This window comes from Solanum lycopersicum, chromosome 11 (assembly GCF_036512215.1).
Source record: "Solanum lycopersicum chromosome 11, SLM_r2.1".
NCBI lineage: Eukaryota > Viridiplantae > Streptophyta > Magnoliopsida > Solanales > Solanaceae > Solanum > Solanum lycopersicum.
In genome coordinates this window covers 51,236,242-51,251,175 of record NC_090810.1, presented here as the reverse complement: position 1 = coordinate 51,251,175, position 14,934 = coordinate 51,236,242, and positions in this window count along the sequence as shown.

The window sequence follows — 14,934 nt, the reverse complement described above, 5'->3', positions numbered from 1 at the left end:
TATATACTAATTAGGGAAAAAGAAAGAGGGTTGGAATAAGAAAAATAAGAAAGGACAAAGAGAGACAGAAAAAGAAAGAGAACGAGTAGAGAGAGAGAGAAACGAAGGGGATAGCAAGGATTTTGAGAAGATAGCTTGTTGATCGCAATTCTTCGGTGGAGGTAGGTTATGGTTTTCATGCTTTCATTGTAAACTCTTAATAGAGAATTATATGTATTGGTAGTATTGTAAACCCTGCTATGTGCTTAATTGTATGCATGCATGAACGTGATTATATAATTGTGATTATATTAAGCATGATGAAGTTATTGAATCCCAAATCTTGATAAAAACCTAATATCATTTTAATGATGAAGCCTTGGTAAGGGAGAAGGCTTGATGAACTAAGGTAATGAGATTGATGATGCCTTGGTAAGAAAGAAGACTTGATGAATTGATGGAAGTAGATTAGGGGATCGGGTGTCACGAACCGACACGTAGATTTAGGGGATCGGGTGTCACGAACCGACACGTAGATTTAGGGGATCGGGTGTCACGAACCGACACCTAGATTTAGGGGATCGGGTGTCACGAACCGACACGTAGATTTAGGGGATCGAGTGTCACGAACCGACACCTAGATTTAGGTGATCGGGTGTCACGAACCGACATGTAGATTTAGGGGATCGGGTGTCACGAACCGACACGTAGATTTAGGGGATCGGGTGTCACGAACCGACACGTAGATTTAGGGGATCGGGTGTCACGAACCGACACGTAGATTTAGGGAATCGGAGTGTCACGTACCGACACAAGAGGATTAATGAATATGAGGGAGCGGAGTGTCACGTACCGACACAAGAGAAATAAAGATAATGAATCTTGAAAGATGTTAATATGCTCAATCTAAAGAACATAATTCCCAAATGAGTATGGTATTGAGGCTTTAGTCCTCATGTGTTAACTTGATGGTAATTGTTAATGATATAGTATTTGTTGTTGCTACATGTTGAGTATCATAGTTGATTTTATGATATTACTTGGTATATATTGATTTCTATTTTGAGTTGGCCGATGATATCTACTCAGTACCCGTGTTTTGTACTGACCCCTACTTCTATGTTCTCTTCTTGTTTATTTGTGGAGTGCAGCAAACGTGCCATCGTCTTCAACTCAACAGTAATTCAAGCCAGTCTTACTACATTGGAAATTCAGGGTGAGCTAATGCTTCTAGCTTCGACTGGATCTTCTTCTACAAGTCTTGATGCCTTGAACTTCCGGCATGGACTAGCTTCTTATATATTTTTAGCTTTAAGAATACTCTTAGTTTAGTCATTTGATCGTAGATGTTCTTGTGGTGATGACCTCCAGAGTTTGGGGATAATAATAGTTATTGATTTTATTAATGAGTTTAAGTCTTCCGCATTACTTTATGTTAATATTACATTGAAATGTTAAGGTTTAGATTGGTTGGTTCGCTCACGTAGGAGGGTAAGTGTGGGTGCCAGTCGCGACCCGAATTTGGGTCGTGACAAGAAATTACAGGTTAAAAAAGATTAGATATCCAGATAAATTAAGTAAGCTTTTTAAAATATTATATAAAAGGTTATGATGAATAAAAATAAAAATACTAAAATAAAAAGAACTAAGATAGATAAAATGGTAAGTAAAATATGGAAAAAATTAAGATCTTTATATACAGAATATGAACTATCACAACTAGTCAAAAAACGTAATGATAGAAAAGATCAATTGATAAACATAATTTCAAAAACAGAATATAAATATGTCTGCTATTTGAAAAAACAGTATGAACAGAGAAATCTATAAACAACAATTAATAGAAGAAATAATGGAAAAGATGGCTGAAAAAGAACAAGAATTACAACACAGAAAAAGAAGATTAGAAGAAAACATATTAGCAGGAGTATATAATAAATCACTACTAGCACAAACAAAAGATATATCCATGTTAAAATTAGAATTAGATTGTCTTGAATATGAGTTACAACATAATATAATACATAGATTATAATGAATAAAGAAGAATTTGCAGTAGACGAAAAAACATACGAAAATCAAGATGGAATGATAATAAAAATAATATTTTCAAATCTAGGAAGAAGATATAAAAAAATAGGAAATAATTTACACTTAATGTTAGAAAAAGAAACGGCAAAATTAGAAGATAGTTTAACAGCTATGATAAGAATAACAAAGAAAACGAAGAAATAGACAAATCAAGAGAAATTGAAAAAATAAAAATACAAGAAAAACAAGAAGTACTACATTTAGAAGAAATAAAAAATACAAGAATAAGTGAATTAGAAAAAGAATTAGCTAGGTTAAAATTATTATATGAAAATAAGCAAAACAAAAGGAAAAAGATAAAGCGCTTGAATTAACTAATGAAATAAAAGAAATGGAACAAAAATTAAATGAAGACATTGAAGTAAATGAAGTAAATGAAATAGATGAAAATGAAAATGACCAAAAATCAGAAATAAGTGACATAAGTGAAACATATACAGAAATCTTATAACAGACAAATAAACTAAAAAAATTAGAAATAAACACAGGAGATATGAATAGACCTAGTACGTCAAGAGTCAAAACCCCCGATAATAACCCTAGAAATAGCCCTAGAAGTAGTCCTAGGTGGACACCACCAACTTATTATACAGAAAGTTATCAACAATCAGATAGAAATAATGCAATATGGAACAGTAGATTAAATAAAAACTGGATACCAAAACCAATAAGTGAACAATATAATTTCTTAGATTTAGATTGTGTCACAGACATAAATAAAGCAATATTACTATGGACAGGAAATATATACAAACAATTAATAGATAACAAAATAGAAACAACAAAAACACCAAGATATATAGAAAGAACATTCATAGGAAAGGCAAAATTATGGATAGAAAATCTACCACCAGAAAGTTTAGAAGTACTTAGAAATGATAAGAAAATGGATGGATCCCCATCAGCAACAAATATAGATATACTAGACAAATATGAATAAGCAATAAGAAATGAATTTGGAGGTATGACCACGGATATAAGAGAACAAAATAGGGAAAAAATAATAAATAGACAACTTATGACAAAATTAGCTATATGTAAAATGTGTTATATAGAAGAATATACATGTGCATTCAAAGAATACTATTACAAATCTAAATACAATTTAGACGAAGCAAAAGAAATAAGAAAACAGTATTTTACAAAATTACCAAAACCGTTTAGCACAAAAATAATAAAGGATTGGAATAATGAAGGAATGGTAGATACTTTAGGAGCTAGAATAAAATTTCCATCTCAATGGTTTACACAATTATGCGAAAACCAAAAAGAAAAATTAAAAATGGAAAAAGTACTAAATAAAAATTTATCATGTTGTAAAAATAAAATGGCACCACAGTTTGGGTGTACAAATAAGGAACAAAAATCTAGAAGATATAAAAATTATAGAAAAATAAAACTATGTATAAATATAAACAACCAAGACGAAGGTATTATGTAAAAAACTATAAAATAAAAAGACCATATAGACCAAAAAGAAAGACATCCCAATGTACATGTTATAATTGCGGAAAGATAGGACACATAGCTAAAGACTGTAAATTACCTAAAAATCCAAAAAGAAAACAGATTGCAGAAATAGTTATAGATGATGACGAATATATGCATATAGAATACATAGACTATGAATTAAGTGAAAACGATAGTATATATGAAGTATCAGATATAGAAAATGAAAATGGAGAAGAAAAACTAGATAATGAAATAGAAGAAGAGGAAGAAATATAATGTCTGAAAACGAAATAATATCTAAAGAGAATTATGACGATGAAGAATCATCACACCAAAAAATTATATTTGATAATACACTTTTTGAACAAATAAAAGAAAAAGAATTAGATTTAAGTGTTGAAAAAATACTTGACATACCTTTACTAAAAAACTGGTTTAAAAGACAAAAAGAAGAATATTATGTAGTTAGTCAAAAAGAACACATCATAGACGGAAAATATTCAAGCGGAGAAGCATATATACCTATACTAAATAAACGAATAATAAATAAAGAAATACAAAACATAAAAAATAAAGAAGCTATAAAATATGTACATTTAGGAGGAACGGAAATACTAATAAAAGCTTGTTTCAGAGAAGGAATAGATACGCCCATTGAAATATATTTAGCAGATGATAGAATAAAATATCCTATAGAAAAAAGCGTAATAAGTGCAGTTAAAGAAAATTTAATATACAAAAAATTTAAATTTATAATAAGTGCTAATTATACAGTAGCATTAACAGATACAAATATAGATAAATCATTAGTATTATATTGGAAAATGTAAGGAATAGAGTTAGCACCAGGAAGTAAGGTATTCACAGCAAGATGTAATAATCTTTATATATTAACAACAAAACATAAAATAACAGCAAAAAATAAAATTGATAAAATAAAAATGGAAAATCCTTTTGAAAGAATAATTACGGTAATAGATAATAATTACTGTAGTTATAAAGAAATGGATATAGAAGAAGAATTTGAGATAGTAAAAGAAAGATTAAGTACATCAAGTACACCATATACAAACTCATTAAATATGATGACTAGTGCTTCCTCATCAAGAATGAGTTCATCTAAAAGAAAATATGAAATATCACAAGATTTAGGAGAAATAACAATACACTTTTTGTTATTTCTCCTAAATCTTGTGATATTTCATATTTTCTTTTAGATGAACTCATTCTTGATGAGGAAGCTCTAGTCATCATATTTAATGAGTTTGTATTTGATGTACTTGAGGTACTTAATCTTTCTTTTACTATCTCCAATTCTTCTTCTGTATCCATTTCTTTATAACTATAGTCATTATTATCTATTACCGTAATTATTCTTTCAAAAGGATTTTCTATTTTTATTTTGTCAATTTTATTTTTTGCTGTTATTTTATGTTTTGTTGTTAATATATAATGATTTTTACATCTTGCTGTGAATACCTTACTTCCTGGTGCTAACTATATTCCTGACATTTTCCAATATAATACTAATGATTTATCTATATTTGTATCTGTTAATGCTACTGTATAATTAGCACTTATTATAAATTTAAATTTCTGGTATATTAAATTTCCTTTAACTGCACTTATTACGCTTTTTTCTATAGGATATTTTATTCTATTATCTGCTAAATATATTTCAATGGGCGTATCTATTCCTTCTCTGAAACAAGCTTTTATTAGTATTTCCGTTCCTCCTAAATGTACATATTTTATAGCTTCTTTATTTTTTATGTTTTGTATTTCTTTATTTATTATTCGTTTGTTTATTATAGGTATATATGCTTTTCCGCTTGTATATTTTCCATCTATGATGTGTTCTTTTTGACTAACTACATAGTATTCTTCATTTTGTCTTTTAAACCAGTTTTTTAGTATAGGTATGTCAAGTATTTTTTCAACACTTAAATCTAATTATTTTTCTTTTATTTGTTCAAAAAGTGTATTATCAAATATAATTTTTTGGTGTGATGATTCTTCATCGTCATAATTCTCTTTAGATATTATTTCGTTTTCAGACATTATATTTCTTCCTCTTCTTCTATTTCATTATCTAGTTTTTCTTCTACATTTTCAGTTTCTATATCTGATACTTCATATATACTATCGTTTTCACTTAATTCATAGTCTATGTATTCTATTTGCATATATTCGTCATCATCTATAACTATTTCTGCAATCTGTTTTCTTTTTGGATTTTTAGGTAATTTACAGTCTTTAGCTATGTGTCCTATCTTTCCGCAATTATAACATGTACATTGGGATGTCTTTCTTTTTGGTCTATATGGTCTTTTTATTTTATAGTTTTTTACATAATACCTTCGTCTTGGTTGTTTATATTTATACTTAGTTTTATTTTTTCTATAATTTTTATATCTTCTAGATTTTTGTTTCTTATTTGTACACCCAAACTGTGGTGCCATTTTAGTTTTACAACATGATAAATTTTTATTTAGTACTTTTTCCATTTTTAATTTTTCTTTTTGGTTTTCGCATAATTGTGTAAATCATTGAGATAGAAATTTTATTGTAGCTCCTAAAGTATCTACCATTCCTTCATTATTCCAATCCTTTATTATTTTTGTGCTAAACGGTTCTGGTAATTTTGTAAAATATTGTTTTCTTATTTCTTTTGCTTCGTCTAAATTGTATTTAGATTTGTAATAGTATTCTTTTAATGTACAAGTATATTCTTCTATATAATACATTTTACATATAGCTAATTTTTTCATAAGTTGTCTATTTATTATTTTTTCCCTATTTTGTTCTCATATATCCGTGGTCATACCTCCAAATTCATTTCTTATTGCTGATTCATATTTGTCTAGTATATCTATATTTGTAACTAATGGGGATCTATCCATTTTCTTATCATTTCTAAGTACTTCTAAACTTTCTGGGGTAGATTTTCTATCCATAATTTTGCCGTTCCTATGAATGTTCTTTCTATATATCTTGGTGTTTTTGTTGTTTTTATTTTGTTATCTACTAACTGTTTGTATATATTTCCTGTCCATAGTAATATTGCTTTATTTATGTCTGTGACACAATCTAAATCTAAGAAATTATATTGTTCACTTATTGGTTTTGGTATCCAATTTTTATTTAATCTACTGTTCCATATGGCATTATTTCTATCTGATTGTTGATAACTTTCTGTATAATAAGTTGGTGGTGTCCACCTAGGACTACTTCTAGGGCTATTTCTGGGACTGTTATCTAGGGTTTTGACTCTTGACGTACTAGGTCTATTCATATCTCCTGTGTTTATTTCTAATTTTTTTACTTTATTTGTCTGTTCTAAGATTTCTGTATATGTTTCACTTATGTCACTTATTTCTGATTTTTGGTCATTTTCATTTTCATCTATTTCATTTACTTCAATATCTTCATTTAATTTTTGTTCCATTTCTTTTATTTCATTAGTTAATACAAGCTCTTTATCTTTTTCCTTTTGTTTTTGCTTATTTTCATATAATAATTTTAACCTAGCTAATTCTTTTTCTAATTCACTTATTCTTGTATTTTTTATTTCTTCTAAATGTTGTACTTCTTGTTTTGCTTGTATTTTTATTTTTTCAATTTCTCTTGATTTGTCTATTTCTTCGTTTTCTTTTGTTATTCTTATCATAGCTGTTAAACTATCTTCTATTTTTGCCGTTTCTTTTTCTAACATTAAGTATAAATTATTTCCTATTTTTTTATATCTTCTTCCTAGATTTGAAAATATTATTTTTATTATCATTCCATCTTGATTTTCGTATGTTTTTTCGTCTACTGCAAATTATTCTTTATTCATTATAATCTATGTATTATATTATGTTGTAACTCATATTCAAGACAATCTAATTCTAATTTTAACATGGATATATCTTTTCTTTGTGCTTGTAGTGATTTTTTACATATTCCTGCTAATATGTTTTCTTCTAATCTTCTTTTTCTGTGTTGTAATTCTTGTTCTTTTTCAGCCATCTTTTCCATTATTTCTTCTATTAATTGTTGTTTATAGATTTCTCTGTTCATACTGTTTTTTCAAATAGCAGACATATTTATATTCTATTTTTGAAATTATGTTTATTAATTGATCTTTTCTATTATTATGTTTTTTGACTAGTTGTGATAGTTCATATTCTGTATATAATGATCTTAATTTTTTCCATATTTTTCTTACCTTTTTATCTATCTTAGTTCTTTTTTATTTTAGTATTTTTATTTTTATTCATCATAACCTTTTATATAATATTTTAAAAAGCTTACTTAATTTATCTTGATATCTAATCATTTTTTAACCTGTAATTTCTACCATATCGCCTTAGCCAATATTCAGTCATATTTAATCTCCAATATCTAAATCATCATAGAAATCATACATATCATAATAAAGCTCATCTTGTATACTTTGTATGGTTAACTCAGTCCAACCTTGGGTTGTTATTTCTATTATCTCATATGTTAATAATTTTTCATAAATTTCTCTTTTTATATCAATGTTCAGGTTTTTTAGTATGTAGAGTAATAATACCTTATAATCAACATCATCGTTTAATAGGTAAGTTTCCATTTTTATCATTTTAATTTTCACTAAAATTTTATTCCTTCCAACCTCTTGATAAATTATACTTGCTTATTATGCAAAAATAATGATTTAATATTCATCTCGTCTGGTCACTACTACAACTTTCTTCTTTGATAAGTTACCCTAACAACACCTCAACTTTGTTTACTCCCCTAAATGACCTTCTCTGCCTACTGGTTTCAACCTTAGGATGGTATAGTCTGGGCATACTTATTTGAAAAATATTTCTGTAGCAAACTTTCTAAAGATGGTTATTATAACATTATTCAAGCATGATAAACAATTATAATTAACAAGAGATTTTCAGGAATAAATTAATTTAGCTACTCATAAGTATAAAATAGTATACCTGTTTTAGTAGATCTTCCGTCATAGTTGGTTTGTTCTCAATAATTATTTAATTAACTAGCTAGCTCTGATACCAATTTGGCCATCATCTTGGCCCCTCAACTATATTACCAAACTGAAGCCTACGGTACTTTTACTCCGAGGGAAACGTATACATGGATGCAACACCTTGGCTTTAACCCTCAGAGAGCCATAGGACGGTTCACATGTATAGCTGAGCCATCACAGTAGGATAAACCTGACTGCTCTGATACCAATTTCGGGGTGAAAGCGTAAAGAGAGAGTATTCTGAAAGAAGAGAGATGTAAGGATGAAGGTGTGTTTTATTTATGAGGAAAGCTCCTCTATTTATACACATAAATCACAGAGGAGTATTAAAATATAAATATGACAAAGAAAAGATAGAACACCATTGTAGGTATTGCTCAGGATCATATACTGAGGCACAAGCAAAATGGGAAATAAATAGAAAGGAATTATTTGTATTATATAAATGTTTGTTAGCATTTGAGCCATATATAGTTTACAATAAATTTATTGTAAGAACAGATAACACACAGGTAAAATGGTGGATAACAAAAAAGCTAGATAATTCAGTTACAACAAAAGAAATAAGGAGATTAGTATTGAATATATTAAATTTTACATTTACAATTGAAATTATAAAAACTGATGAGAATCTCGTGGCAGATTACCTATCAAGAAAAAGGAACACAAACTTAACTAGATACAACAGAAGAAATACTCAAAGCTATTACTACACTTTCTATGAAAGTAGATAGTATGAGTAAAGAATTATAAAATTTGAAAACTAAAAGTCAGCAGCATGACTATAAATATGCGGAGCTATGTCGATCGGAAGACACGAAAATTCCAGAGCTACAAGGAGATGATAGGAAACTCCTTGAAACCCATAACATTTGATTAAATGCAGCTACAGCCCGCACATCTACAATGGGACAACCTACCAAAAAAGAGGAGACTAAAATAAAATACACAAATACAAACTTGAATAAGTTATTCTCAAAATTATATACTTCTCAAAATACCCAGAAAGATATATTCATACCACCAAAAGTAAATACCTACAAAGCCAGCCTAGATTCAGATAAACAAACATATAACCACATTACCAGAATGTATATCGAAAACATATACAAAGTACAGACTTTTCTAAACAAAAACCCTAAAGCCAAAAATACGAGAAACCCTGAACAAGACTACATAACCCAACATCTACAAGTATACAATAAACTAATTGCACAACCAGGAACGAATCCAAACCTAGTAGCAACTTGCTAAAATTACGGACTTATAAGCACAGTATATACTATTACAGGAGACGAAGTAGCTAAAATACCTGAGCTACATAAGGCATTTCTGCAATATAAAAGAATAACAAAAGGAACTTTATTTTATATAAAGTTCTACTCAGCAACAGCAGAGATACTATATGATGAAATTAAACCTACAATACAAGTTATTAAGATAGGTTTAACTAGAGATATGATAATACCAGAAAAAATAGATACACAAGAAGAGATACAGAAGGTGGATATCCCAGATTTTTATGCAAACAAAAGGACTATTGGGATAGCTACTATATTAAATGAGTTATCAAACAACTACATAAATGAAAATGCAATTTGGAGTTATTACAACAGAGATCAAACAATGATATACTCCAATTGTAAAGATATAAGAGTAGCAGATATGGAAGAAGTACGACAACGGATATTAAGTCTACTGAAGCCAGAACAAACACCTACAACAAGGGCTATCAGGAAAAATTTCATTTCTCAAGACTTGATGACCAGATACTGCAAACTAATTGGACAAAAGTATCCAGACCATCTATGTTCAAAATGCAATGGCGAAGATAACTATGTCCCGGGAGTACAACTGGAATAAACTAAGGAAAAGAATATAAGACATAAAGATATATGGCTGAATAACAGCCATATAAAGTATTATATGTATTGTTGTATCGGCTGAATATCAGCCATATGTATAAAGTAAGAGTCTTTTTATTTTTGTCGTCTTGCGTCGGCTGAAAAAGCCAAATGTACAACAGTCGTAAAGTAAATAGTTTGTCGTCCAACAATGTAAAAAGTTTGTCGGCCAATTATGTAAAGCAAATAGTATGACGGTGTAATTTATGTGTATAAATAGAGGAGCTTTCCTCATAAATAAAACACACCTTCATCCTTACATCTCTCTTCTTTCTGAATACTCTCTCTTTACGCTTCCACCCCCAAATTGGTATCAGAGCTAGCTAGTTAATTAAATAATTATGGAGAACAAACCAACTATGACGGAAGATCTACTAAAACAGGTATACTATTTTATACTTATCAGTAGCTAAATTAATTTATTCCTGAAAATCTGTTGTTAATTATAATTGTTTATCATGCTTGAATAATGTTATAATAACCATCTTTAGAAAGTTTGCTGCAGAAATATTTTTCAAATAAGTATGCCCAGACTATGCCATCCTAAGGTTGAAGCCGGTAGGCAGAGAAGGCCGTTTAGGGGAGTAAACAAAGTTGAGGCGCTGTTAGGGTAACTTATCAAAGAAGAAAGTTGTAGTAGTGACTAGACGAGATGATTATTAAATCATTATTTTTGCATAATAAGCAAGTATAATTTATTAAGAGGTTGGAAGGAATAAAATTCTAGTGAAAATAAAAATGATAAAAATGGAAACTTACCTATTAAACGATGATGTTGATTATAAGGTATTATTACTCTACATACTAAAAAACCTGAACATTGATATAAAAAGAGAAATTTATGAAAAATTATTAACATATGAGATAATAGAAATAACAACCCAAGGTTGGACTGAGTTAACCATACAAAGTATACAAGATGAGCTTTATTATGATATGTATGATTTATATGATGATTTAGATATTGGAGATTAAATATGACTGAATATTGGCTAAGGCGATATGGTAGAAATTACAGGTTAAAAAAGATTACATATCCAGATAAATTAAGTAAGCTTTTTAAAATATTATATAAAAGGTTATGATGAATAAAAATAAAAATACTAAAATAAAAAGAACTAAGATAGATAAAAAGGTAAGAAAAATATGGAAAAAATTAAGATCTTTATATACAGAATATGAACTATCACAACTAGTCAAAAAACATAATGATAGAAAAGATCAATTGATAAACATAATTTCAAAAACAGAATATAAATATGTCTGCTATTTGAAAAAACAGTATGAACAGAGAAATCTATAAACAACAATTAATAGAAGAAATAATGGAAAAGATGGCTGAAAAAGAACAAGAATTACAACACAGAAAAAGAAGATTAGAAGAAAACATATTAGCAGGAGAATGTAATAAATCACTACTAGCACGAGGAAAAGATATATCTATGTTAAAATTAGAATTAGATTGTCTTGAATATGAGTTACAACATAATATAATACATAGATTATAATGAATAAAGAAGAATTTGCAATAGACGAAAAAACATACGAAAATCAAGATGGAATGATAATAAAAATAATATTTTCAAATCTAGGAAGAAGATATAAAAAATAAGGAAATAATTTATACTTAATGTTAGAAAATGAAATGGCAAAATTAGAAGATAGCTTAACAGCTATGATAAGAATAACAAAAGAAAACGAAGAAATAGACAAATCAAGAGAAATTGAAAAAATAAAAATACAAGCAAAACAAGAAGTACAACATTTAGAAGAAATACAAAATACAAGAATAAGTGAATTAGAAAAAGAATTAGCTAGGTTAAAATTGTTATATGAAAATAAGCAAAAACGAAAGGAAAAAGATACAGAGCTTGAATAACTAATGAAATAAAAGAAATGGAACAAAAATTAAATGAAGACATTGAAGTAAATGAAGTAAATGAAATAGATGAAAATGAAAATGACCAAAAATCAGAAATAAGTGACATAAGTGAAACATATACAGAAATCTTAGAACAGACAAATAAAGTAAAAAAATTAGAAATAAACACAGGAGATATGAATAGACCTAGTACGTCAAGAGTAAAAACCCCAGATAATAGTCCGAGAAATAGCCCTAGAAGTAGTCCTAGGTGGACACCACCAACTTATTATACAGAAAGTTATCAACAATCAGATAGAATTAATGCAATATGGAACAGTAGATTAAATAAAAATTGTATACCAAAACCAATAAGTGAACAATATAATTTCTTAGATTTAGATTGTGTCACAGACATAAATAAAGCAATATTACTATGGACAGGAAATATATCCAAACTGTTAATAGATAACAAAATAGAAACAACAAAAACACAAAGATATATAGAAAGAACATTCATAGGAACGGCAAAATTATGGATAGAAAATCTACCCCCAGAAAGTTTAGAAGTACTTAGAAATGATAAGAAAATGGATGGATCCCCATCAGCAACAAATATAGATATACTAGACAAATATGAATCAGCAATAAGAAATGAATTTTGAGGTATGACCACGGATATAAGAGAACAAAATAGGGAAAAAATAATAAATAGACAACTGATGACGAAATTAGCTATATGTAAAATGTGTTATATAGAAGAATATACTTGTGCATTCAAAGAATACTATTACAAATCTAAATACAATTTAGACGAAGCAAAAGAAATAAGAAAATAATATTTTACAAAATTACCAGAACCGTTTAGCACAAAATAAATAAAGGATTGGAATAATGAAGGAATGGTAGATACTTTAGGAGCTAGAATAAAATTTCTATCTCAATGGTTTACACAATTATGCGAAAACCAAAAAGAAAAATTAAAAATGGAAAAAGTACTAAATAAAAATTTATCATGATGTAAAAATAAAATGGCACCACAGTTTGGGTGTACAAATAAGAAACAAAAATCTAGAAGATATAAAAATTATAGAAAAAATAAAACTTAGTATAAATATAAACAACCAAGACGAAGGTATTATGTAAAAAACTATAAAATAAAAAGACCATATAGACCAAAAAGAAAGACATCCCAATGTACATGTTATAATTACGGAAAGATAGGACACATAGCTAAAGACTGTAAATTTCCTAAAACTCCAAAAAGAAAACAGATTGCAGAAATAGTTATAGATGATGACGAATATATGCAAATAGAATACATAGACTATGAATTAAGTGAAAACGATAGTATATATGAAGTATCAGATATAGAAACTGAAATTGTAACGACCTGTTTAGTGATTTTGAGCAGCAGATTTTATTTCTGGAAAAACAGGCTGAGGCGACGGACCCCACGAAGGACCGTCATGGGTACGACGGACCGTCGCAGGGTCTCGTTTCAAAACACTTAGAAAAAACTGAAAATTGAGTACTGAAAATCGACTCTCTGAACTTCGTAACGAAATGGAAGGGCGGACCGTCACAGGTGTGACGGACCGTCACAGACCCTTGGTGGAAATCTGGGTATCTGAACTTTGCGACGACCTGCAGGACGGACCGTCGCATGCACGACGGCCCGTCACAGGTTGCGCAATCCCAGTCCGGGTCGGATTTCTTTATACGTTTTAAGGGACATTTTTGACTATTCCTGCTTTAAATATAAGAGTAGTGGGTTAATGTTAATAAGTCTAATTACTTGGGGATTAAAAGAGGTAACCTTAAGTTAATTAGTGGGTTATTTTTGCAATCTTTTACACTTGATTATATGTTAATTAGGGTAAAAGAAAGAGGGTTTGAATAAGAAAAATAGAAAGAACAAAGAGAAAACAGAAAAAGAAAGAGAACAAGTAGAGAGAGAGAGAAACAAAGAGGATAGCAAGGATTTTGAGAAGATAGCTTGTTGATCGCAATTCTTCGGCGGAGGTAGGTTATGGTTTTCATGCTTTCATAGTAAACTCTTATTAGAGAATGATATGTATTGGTAGTATTGTAAACCCTGCTATGTGCTTAATTGCATGCATGCATGAACGTGATTATATAAATGTGATTATATTAAGCATGATGAAGTTATAGAATCCCAAATCTTGATAAAAACCTAATCTCTTTTTAATGATGATGCCTTGGTAAGGGAGAAGGCTTGATGAACTAAAGTAATGAGATTGATGATGCCTTGGTAAGAAAGAAGGCTTGATGAATTGATGGAAGGAGATTAGGGGATCGGGTGTCACGAACCGACACGTAGAATTAGGGGATCGGGTGTCACGAACCGACACGTAGTATTAGGGGATCGGGTGTCACGAACTGACACGTAGTATTAGGGGATCGGGTGTCACGAACCGACACGTAGTATTAGGGGATCGGGTGTCACGAACCGACATGTAGATTTAGGGGATCGGGTGTCACGAACCGACACATAGATTTAGGAGATCGGGTCTCACGAACCGACACATAGATTTAGGGGATCGGAGTGTCACGTACCGACACAAGAGTATTAATGAATATTGAGGGAGCGGAGTGTCACGTACCGACACAAG